At 29.3% G+C, this 11,099-nt stretch overlaps 1 non-coding gene across 1 annotated transcript; it reads right to left on the bottom strand.

Moving 5' to 3' along the window:
• Positions 1-7,108: 7,108 nt before the first annotated feature.
• Positions 7,109-7,211, bottom strand: LOC130987254 (small nucleolar RNA Z122). Its single transcript, XR_009089645.1, has one exon. It is a non-coding gene; the product is annotated as a small nucleolar RNA Z122 (small nucleolar RNA).
• Positions 7,212-11,099: the final 3,888 nt, after the last annotated feature.

Raw genomic sequence — 11,099 nt, 5'->3', positions numbered from 1 at the left:
GTCATAAATGTGTGGTCAAGATTTGGATCTAGGAATCTATTATAAGCATTGGGATAAATATGATCCCATTCCTCTATATATATATATATATATATATATATATATATATATATATTGATTTATTCATTAATCTTATATATCATGAAAAATAACAATTTCACTATAAATTAACCCTATAACAATACATGTTATAAATAAAACTTTGGATGTTTATTAATTTCTTTAAAAATCTAAAATTTTGAGCAAGATTTGTAACTCGACGACACCAATTTTAAAGTATGCTATAAAAAATATTTTACTATTTATTTGTTTTTAAACATCTTGATTTTGTTTTCTTCGATCAATGGAGTATGACGTGGCGACCAGATTTTTCTTGTGTATAAATATTTTCCCATTACATGTCGTTTCAAAGTAAGAACTATAGCCAAAAAATAAAAATATTTCAAATTAGTGCAAATTCAACACCATTTTTTAGTATTTTCTTCATTGAGAGTAATTTAAATGAGTACAAGTATGTGTCCTATAATATATATCCTCCGTCCAAGAAAAAAAATACTCATTTTTTTTTTTTTGATATCTCCACTAAATATGTACTCATTTCTTTTTTTTGTAAGTGTACTTCACACAACTCACTCATAATAAAGGCTCATTATTCACTCACACACACATAGTTAATTTCTTAAAATTCGTGATAAGTGCTCATTTTGTGGATGACGGAAGTATTATTTTTAACTCTTAAATGAAGAAATGCGATGAATTCATCACTTTGTTGAACATATTTTTTGGTTTTAGTTTCAATCATAGGTAACAAAAATTCCATTGTTTTAAATTCATCATTATTGTTAGTAAATTCATAATATATATTCATCATTTTTATACTGAAATAAAATATGATGAATTTAAATTCATCATTATTGTCCATGATAAAATTTTCTGTTTTTTTTTTTTTTTTTGAGATGTCCACAAAAAAAAATTCTATTTGTTTAGACGATGCCCCACTATTTATAATATTCTATTTACTCTTATTTTTTTTACCTTTTCATCACTCTCATTATTTTAATTACAATATTTTTTCACCACTTTCAATACACTCAACAACCTCGTCTTAAAACTTGTGTCATTCCCTCGTATGAAATTTTATCATGGACAGATGGAGTATTACAGATTAGATTTTTAGAATTATAACTCCATTTTTCATTTAAGACATCAATTTACAAATATTGAGTATTTTTCGACAATTCCCAAATTTTCAAACATAAACTCTAGATGCTGAGAATTTAAATTTAGGCTTCAAGGATTAAGTTAACAAGTAATCAAACAATTCTAGTGATCGAGTAATAACCAAATTACGAGGAAGGATAGTTTTCTTCCAAAATAAACGAGTAAAACTCAAAGGTGTTGGACTATCACAAATAAAAGTTAAAGGTTATTGCAGGGAAAGTTCTTTAGCCCAGCCTCTCGTGTACGAGTTCTTGTTTTTATTTCCTCCAAATTAGGTTGCATTTCAATCTATTCATTTATGAAATCTACATAGGTTGATCAGTAAGCCAAAGTTAAAACCTTTATTTATTTAATGTGTGGTTTGAATTTTATTGAATGTTTGTCGGTCTCCGTTTCTCACTTGAAAACCTAACTAATTATAATAATAATAGTAAACAACGACGCCATGTATATATCCATGTTGGCTTCCGCCAATTTGATAGGGACCTTACATCAGACTCTTTCAAAACTCTCTCCAAATATAACTTAAATTTCATGAATTTTCGGTCACCTATTATAAACATAATAATCTATCACCACTTCAATCCTGCGTTGTCAATCTTCGCGATCCTTAATTTCTTGAATTGGCTGTCTAGTTCTATTTTGATCCAGGGGTTGGTTATAATGAAAATCACAATTTAAATTGAGAACTGCAAACACTACACTGACATATAAAATTACTGTATTCGTCGTGAATTAAATGTACTAAGAAACAATCTGAATCCAAGTACTGGATTCATCAATCAAGATGATATATTCACTGCAGATTTTCACGATTGAAGGGTTTAAAATAGTTTTTAATTTTATTTTAAATAAATTTTATTCAGAGGAATTTGAAGATTCGTAATTTATATTTTAAAAGAGATTTGTAGTCTAACATATATACAGAGAGGGAAAAAGGTTTTAAATGAGAACTCGTAATAACACTCATAAATCACAAAAATAATCAATGGTGCATATTAAATTTTAGTTATATATGTATAATATGTATGAATAGGAATGATATATATATATATGCAGCCCTCTATTTACGAACAGCTACTGTATGTGTAATTCACATTCCCTATTAGTAATTCAACGAAGTTAAAGATTGGCTCGACAGCGGCACCGCACCCTATTTGCAAACACCTCTATATTATTAGCACCAGTGCACCACTAACTTGTACTCCACATTTTATAGTATTTTACTTTTTATCTTTATTTTGTTGTTTCTCTTATACTTCAAATATATTATCATCATCGTCAAAATTATGAATTACATATAAACGAACAGTTTTAAATATCAACAAGAGTCCATGTGATGTGGATATTAGTCGTCCCTAGTTGTGGGCAAAGAGGCGAATAAACATAAACAGAAAGAAAACAAGAACTAAACTCAACACAAATATTCATAAATGTCTTTTCTGGACACAAAGTCAATGCGGTGGTTGGGAATATGCGTATTCAAATAGTGAGTATAAGAATTAATTGTATACTGATTATAGTTTAAAATAGGAAAAATATCACTTTAAACCTCAAATTATTTGTGCACTATCAATTATATCGTAAACTATCTAAAATATTTTTTTTAACCTAACTATCAATTTTGTATCAATTATGTCATTCGTCCATTATTTTGGCTCCAAAAATAATGCCATGATATATTTAGAATTAGACTTTTTTTAACCTGAATTGTACAAAACGAAGTCATTATATGTCTTACTAATTGAAAATTTAAAGGTTGAAAAATGGATGAATGGTACAATTGATACAAAATCGATAATTTAAAGTTTAAAAAAATATTTTCGATAGTTTAAGATATAATTAATAGTGCAAAAATAGTTTAAAGTTTAAAGTGATATTTACCCTTTAAAATAAATCATATATCTCAGCACATTTTAATAATCGTAATTAAGTAAGAATTGCATGTAGTAAGTTGAACCTGGTTGTTCAAGAAGTACAATCATTATGACTTGGACTTGAAAAGGATCGGTGAATCTTACATCAGTTTTGTACAGCGATTTATAATACTATCATTAACAATTCTATCGTAAACATTGATTTAGGCCCGGATAAATCTATATATAATATAAAAGACCAGTTCAACGGTAATATTTTCCCGGCAATTCTTTTTACAGTTTTTTTCTTCCACAATTTTCGATATGTTTAAAAAAACGTGTGCTCTTTTCTTATCAATAGGTAGTTTCTTAACCAGGGGGCTTAGCCCACTGGCCACCAGGTCCTCACTTAAGTGAAGTGACCCGGGTTCGATCCCTCTTGGGAGCGAATTGGAGATTGGAGATATAAGGTGGATTTGGTGTATGGAGAGATAAGGTGGTTCTTGGGGTGGATGAGGGAACTAACTACTAACATCTAACATGACTTTGCCCGATTAAAAAAAAAAAAAAAAAAAAAAATCAATAGGTAGTTTCTTCTTTCTCAAAATCTAATTTCTCCATGATCCGTAAATGGCACACTTCTCTTTACCAATCAGTTTTCTCTTTCTCTTCCAAATCAAGTTTCGGAAAAGAAAAGGATGAGTTCACAGTTAAAACAACAACCTCTAATTATATTCCCTCTAATTATATTCTAGACAAAAGACAGCAAAAAAGATACACACAAAAATAAAAACTCAACTGAATTAAGAAGAGAGAAGTATTAGGGATGAAGAGCTCGAGGCCAAATTTGAGAGCGGCGCATCTGGTGCAGATTTGTACCGAGTCGAGGCATAAGAAAATATTCGATTATTCGAATTGATATTAAACAGTATTTTTTTTGAATCATTATTCGAAAATTTGATTCGATTTTTGGGTGAATCAGGTATAGAGGGAACAAGAATTAGAAAAAGAGATAAAGAGGAAGGAAGGACGACAAAGATGGTGGTCTTCAACCAGTCGTTGGCGGAAAGAGACGACGGCAGAGGCGGCGAGACAACGGCGGCATTTGTTGCTAGCGATTCTTCCAGATTTGTTTAGGGGAAAGTTTGTAGATTTCGAGAGATAAAAACGATGCAAACGACGGCATCCAGGTCACAGCTATTAGTGTTCGTCGGATTTTAAGGAGGAAGGGGTAGGTGGAGAAGTTTTTAGAAATCTGGCATGATTTTGGGGAAGATGGGATGACGATGAGGGAGGCGAGAGAGGATGTGTTTTAAATTCACAAATTTTTCGTTTAGAATTAATAGTGGAGTATAATATATGACCATCATTAACCTAAATAAATATACGTTTGTTCCATATTAAAGGGAGTTTTGATAATGGATTTGTTAAAAAGGAGTTGGGCTTTTAAACAAAAATTATTTTGGGCCTCCAAATAATTTTATTTATATTATAATTATTTTCTAAACGCCATCAAATTTGATCATGAAAAAATTATCCGTATGCATCTTAAATTTAATACAGTATAAAAATCATTAAAAATGAATTTAATTAAAATGAATAAGTTATGAAAAAAATTAGAACATTTTATTTTCTTTCTCTTCGTTAAAAATTTATAACTTTTTATTTATGTTTGTGAATTAAAATATTTATTATGATGAATAATATATGCATAGTGCAAATTTTTGTTATCGAATAATTTTTAAATTTATTTAATAACTATAATTATCATTACACTTTGTATAAATAGAAAATTTACATTTTTAAATAAAGGATTTTATTGAATAATTGATTTGAATTATTATATTTTATTAAAACATACTCCCTCCGTCCGTCAAGATTATGTCAAATTGCTTGGGCACAAGATTTAATAAAATTGGTGATGATTTTGATATAGTGGAGAAATGGTCCCACTACTTTATGAGATGTGTGATTGAGATTGAATTTTGGGTGAATTTTTTTGTAAATAAAGAGTGAGTAAGGATAAAATATTAAAGAGGATGGTGGGACCATTGCCTTAAAAGGAAAGTGACGTAATTTTGGTGGACGCCCGATATAATAATTGTACATAATCTTGGTGGACGGAGGGAGTATTTTGTATTTATTTTTTAATTTTTAATTATTTATTTATTTAAATTTATCATTTAATTTTGATTTCCATCGTGCATCGCACGAATGGGTGTATACTAGTTTATTAATAAACGCGCGCTTCACTGTTAGAATTGGAGAAATATACTGAAAACTCGATCATATCGTTCTTACTATATATTGGAAAATATTACTATAAAATATCGAACTTTTATGTAAGATATCATGCCAAAGATTTTTTATGGTAAATATCGAAGTATATTAGTGTATACCGTTACCACAATATATACCAAAAATTAATACATACAACACTCGGGTAGGGTTAATATAAAAACCCCTTTTAAGATGAAAACTAAGAACCAATTTAAAGCCATTGATTTAAATAAAATAGAGGGCTGAGATTAAACTACAAATGCACAACTTCGACTACATAGATGCACAGTTTCAATTGCATAGATGCACAATTTCGATTTGCTTGAGTATTTTGCATTGTTGGTTTCAATTGCATAAATTGCATATTTTTTAAGTGTAGAGTAAAATATAATAGATGCACAGTTTCTTTTGTTGACTAAATCCTAACCATTAGATCTAAAATTTAAAAGTTCAAGATTAGGATCCTAGTTGACTAAATCCTAACCATTAGATCTAAAATTTAAAAGTTCAAGATTAGGATCCTAGTTCTCATTTTAACAGGGGTTTTTATTAGAACCTCTTCCTACAACACTCAATATATATATCAAAACATGGTATACCGACTCTACCGATAAATACTGTGTTTCAATATACTCTATCATATACCCCTTGTTTTGGTATATTACCAGATACCGTAATTTTCGGTAGGTACCATTTAACCAAGACATTGTGTTTCGATATACCAGTAAAAATCCTGTATCGGTATATAAACCAAAAATTGTGGCATACCTAGGGATGTCAAAGCAGCCCGAAACCCGTGGGCCGGCCCGAATAACCCGACAAAAGTAGTGGGTTAGGGCTGAAAAATTCCAACCCGATTACGAATCGGGCTTATCGGGCCAGCCAGTTCGGGCTGGCGGGTTAAAGCGGGCCAGCCCGTCGGGTTGTCGGGCCAACCCACGGGTTGTCGGGCCATATCAAAATTTATATTTTATAGAATTTCCACTTTGGGTTTTTCTTTTTAGTTCATTGGTTGAGCTCTTCCTTTGGGTGTTGTGTCTCATTTCATTTATGAATTATGAGAGATACAAGGAATTTCCACTTTAGGCTTTTATTTTTAGTTCATAGCTTGAGCTTTTCCTTGGTTCTCATTTCAATACAAACCATGGACATTCTTTATTGGGCTTGTGGGTGGAAATTAAATTTAACAAACACATTTATCAACCAAGACTTCCCCTGCTCGCTTTGTTGGGCTTTTGGGCTCGTGGCACATCTTCTACATTCTCAATAAAAGAAAAACTTCGACATTATTAAAAAAAGAACCTTAGATTTAAAAACAAAACAAAAAAAGCTAAAATTATTAATCCATTTATTATTTTATCATCCCCAATTTAAAATATTATCTTCGTCAAACGAAGATTAAAGATCATAACCCATCAGTGACACGGTTTTCAATTAACATAGCACCGCACCCAGATATTGATCGACACAGTTAGCACGGTTATGAACAGCAACATACGAAAATCATTTTGATTTAGATACTATTACCAATTTTAGTGTATTTACTAGTTGGAAGTCGGGCAACTGTTATTTCAATGAAATGAACCACCCCTGCCGGTGTTCAAATTAATGTTTTCTAAATCAAATCCGCATCCAAAATCATTCATCAAGCTCAAGCTTTGATTTGGAAAACAAACTCACATCTGTAAAATGTTTAACGGAAGATAATTCGTGATATAAAAGGTAAAAACGTAAATGGTAAAAGAGAGAAGAATGGGATCAGACTGACGTGCAAATATGATATGTTCAGCAGAGCAACAGATTTTCACTGAGCCTCTGAAAATAGCGATATATTGATTCGCATCATTTCCCAAACTCAATCTCAAAATTATAACAAGAAATAGAAAAATGCAGCAAAAATGTATTTGTAGATATTCAGAGATCTACCAAAATGAAAATGAAAAGCAAGACAAAGCAAATATCTAAAAATCAACAAGTACCAGTTTCATGTGTAGATATTCAGAGATCTATCATCAGAGATCTATCAAAATGAAAATTTGAAAAATGATAAACTAATAATGCGAAAAAAATAAAAGATGTCTGTATGGTAATAAAAAAGAAAAGAGAAGCACTATCATTAGAAAAACCCTAATGTCGTTCTCAAATAAAAATTGTAGCTAGGGTTTTTAATGAACACAAACATTGGAGCAGATGCAGACGAAATTTTTTGGCTATCGTTTAAATGAACAAATATGATACTTCAGCAAGAAAAATTAAACATGGAGAAAATTAAAAAAATTAAAAATTAAAAAACGAAAAACTAACAAACGAAAAAAAATAGATCTTACAAAGTATAAAAAAGAAAACTAATCTGCAAGAAAAAATTTCAAAATTAAACATGGAGATCGCTAGAATTAAAGATGCAGACGAGGGAGGAGGCCGAGATCTGGAGGCTAGGGCTTGGGCGACGCCGTAGTTTGAAACCCGCACGGCGGCGGCTGGATACGAGCTGTCCAGTGGGAGGCAGCGGCCGATTTATCGTCGTCGAGAAGAGAGGTGACACCGCATGGAGCGTCGGCTAGATGTGAGGGTGGAGTTGGCGGTTTAGGGATCTAATACTTTTGGACGGCGGCTTTGTCGTGATATGGTTGCATGTTTTTCGCCGGCAGAGGATGAGGCAGAGGGATAGATAGGCAGAAAGAGAGAGAAGGCGATAGAGAGCAGGGTTGAGCTTATCGCCGGCAGCGGCGAAATGTGGAAGAAAGTCGGCAGAGGGAGAGAGAAGACGAGGAGAGCACGGCTGAGCTTCTCGCCGGCAGCGACGAAAGGTGGAAGAAAGTGGAGGTTTAGACTAGGAGAAGAAATGAAAGTGAAAAGCGGCGCTGAACCTTAAAAGTAGAGGTGATGAGTATTTAACCTGTATTTTAGGGTAGAAAAGTGTAGATGGGCTGTAATAATTTAATTGGGCTGAATTTATTGTAATGTATTTAATTTGGATGTATTGGGCTGTATTTATTTTATTCTTCTATTATTAATTCTCCTTTAAGAAAATAAACCATTATAATATATATATATATATATATATATATATATACGAATTAAATATTTTTACTTAATATTTGTTTAAGTAAAATATTAAGTATTTTACTTATTAATTAAGTAAAATATTATGTATTTGTTTACTTAATATTAAGTATTTACTTAATATTTGTTTAAGTAGTAAAATATTAAGTATTTGTTTAAGATGTAATTTAAAAAAATATAAAGATAATTGAAAAAATATGAAATTTGTGTAATAAGGAATATAGGGAGTATTTTTGAAATGATGGATTATAATTGCAAATAAGAATATGTGTGTTGAGAAAATAGTTTTTTTAGTGGGTTTTGAGAAAAATAGTAATTTAAATCAAAATTCATTTAGTTAGTCAATATGTGAATTATTTTTGTACAAGATATCTAATGTTTCATCTTTACTTACTAATAAAAATATTTGTAAAAAAAAAAAAAAACAATTACAAAGATATAAACCATAGAAATAACAAATAAAATGATTTGATTCAAAAGAGTAAGCTATAAATTTGAATTAATTTAAAAGGCTGCGTACTTTTTTATAATTTTAGGGCTTAATAGTATTTATTAGTTAAAAAGGATAGAATTAAACAAACAATCCATGAGTAAACTAAATAATTTAATGAAAAAAATAATTCATGGAGATTAAAGATCAATTCATTTCAGACCATTATTTTCTAATAGGCGTGAAAGAACTTCTACAGATTTTTAAGGTGTGTAGCGGCGCACAAACCCTAAAAATGAGATTAAATAAGTATTTATAATATTTTTATTATGTAACTAATTAATAGTTGGTTTTTTGTTCATGGGCTTAGTATTTCGAGGCCCAAAATACTCCATAGTTGGCAGCACCAACAATTTGTTTCAACTCTACTTCTTTATAACCCAAAATGAAAGTTTCGAAGGAAGCAAAAAGTAAATACAACACTCACCAACATATTAAATAAACTAGCATTTGCATCCCGTGCAATGCACGAGAAATTATTTTTTATTTTTTATATTTACATATAAATTAATATAGTATTAATTTAATTATCATACTCATTAATATAATAAAAATTAATTTAACTAAATGTATTTGAATTTAATATTAAAAAATAAAAAAGAATTTACAATTATGAAATTTGACATTATGAATAGAAAAAAAAAAGTTAAAAAAATTTAAAAAAATACTAATAAAAAAGAATTAAAAATAGTTTTTTTTTAAATAAACATGAGAGAGGAGAGAGAAATTTGTAAGATTTTAATATTTAAACAAATTTAATTTTTACATTTTAAATCAAATATTTACATAAAATATATCAAATTGAAGCTCTTATCGTGATCTTTAATTTGATATGCATATTAAATATTTTATAATTAATCAAATTTCACAATTTTGGAAAGAAATTAAAATAACAAATCAGAAGTTTAAAAAATGAAAAATAAAAAGAAAAATAAAAAGAACAATATAGTTAAAACATAAGCCTTCAATTTTATTATAACTACAAAACTTCCACTCAATTTTGAAATTGAATTTCAATTGGAAACTGCCCTTTTAATATAGTATAGATAAGGGAATTGATGCACTTTACTCATAATTTTAAGGATGTAATACTGTAATTGAGTAAAATTTATTTGTATCTCTGATTTTGTAATTTAAACATTTCAGAATTGAGATGAATATCACACAATAAATCGATATATGATATGTCAATTAATATTCTAAATTAAATTTTTTATGTGCACATATATAGTTTTATGTATTGATTACAAATGAATAGACTATCATACTACTTAACAACTTATATATTTTTACTATTATACTATCATATAATATAGTTTAAATTTTAGGAGCCCAAAATTATGATGTTAAATACATGCTGTTAATTTTATTTTATAAATGCCAAACAGATGACAAATATTTATCGCTTTTATTTTATAAATTTTAGGATTTTTTTCAGTTGCAATATTTATCGCTTTATTTAGAGGGTGTTTGGCTAAGCTTGTGTTAAAGAGCTTATAAGCTCTTGGAGCTTATAAGTTGTTAAAGTGTTTGGATAATTGAGGTTATAAGCTAGAGAGAGAAAAAAAAATTAGAGAGAGAAAATCGAAGAGAAATGAACTTAAATGATTAATGATGAAAATAATAAATTATAGTTGAAAAATATTTGTAAAATGATTGTTGCATATGAGATTATAAAAAAATAAGTTGAGGTAGATGAACTTAATTTTTGAGGAACTTATAAGCTATTGGAGCTTATTTTTGGAGTTTATAAGTTGTTTATGAGCTTATTTTACCAAACACTTTGAAGGAGCTTATAAGCTGTTTTGAGGAGCTTATAAGCTCAGCCAAACACCCTCTTAATAAATGGGCTTTGGTGAAACATGACAAATAAAAGCGGCTAAAACGTGGGGCTTCTATGCATTTAAAAAGTGACGTGTACATAAGAAATTAAAATGATAAACAAATTAATTTCGCACTCATACAACGTATATAGATTTATATGCACTTATGCAAGTGTTGGTTAAATGAATTAATAAACATAGGATTGGTTTCTACAACAAAATGAGTTTATATAAAAAATTAAGAAATATTGAACATGTCAATAATACAGTTGAATATAGCAATAATTTTATTAAATATTTGGAATTTTTGGGGTTCGAAACCTGGATACGTTTAACACAATTACCGATATGTTCATAAAAAATCTT

This window comes from Salvia miltiorrhiza, chromosome 5, assembly GCF_028751815.1.
Source record: "Salvia miltiorrhiza cultivar Shanhuang (shh) chromosome 5, IMPLAD_Smil_shh, whole genome shotgun sequence".
In the NCBI taxonomy this organism is placed as follows: Eukaryota; Viridiplantae; Streptophyta; class Magnoliopsida; order Lamiales; family Lamiaceae; genus Salvia; species Salvia miltiorrhiza.
This window is presented reverse-complemented; position numbering and strand designations above follow the sequence as displayed.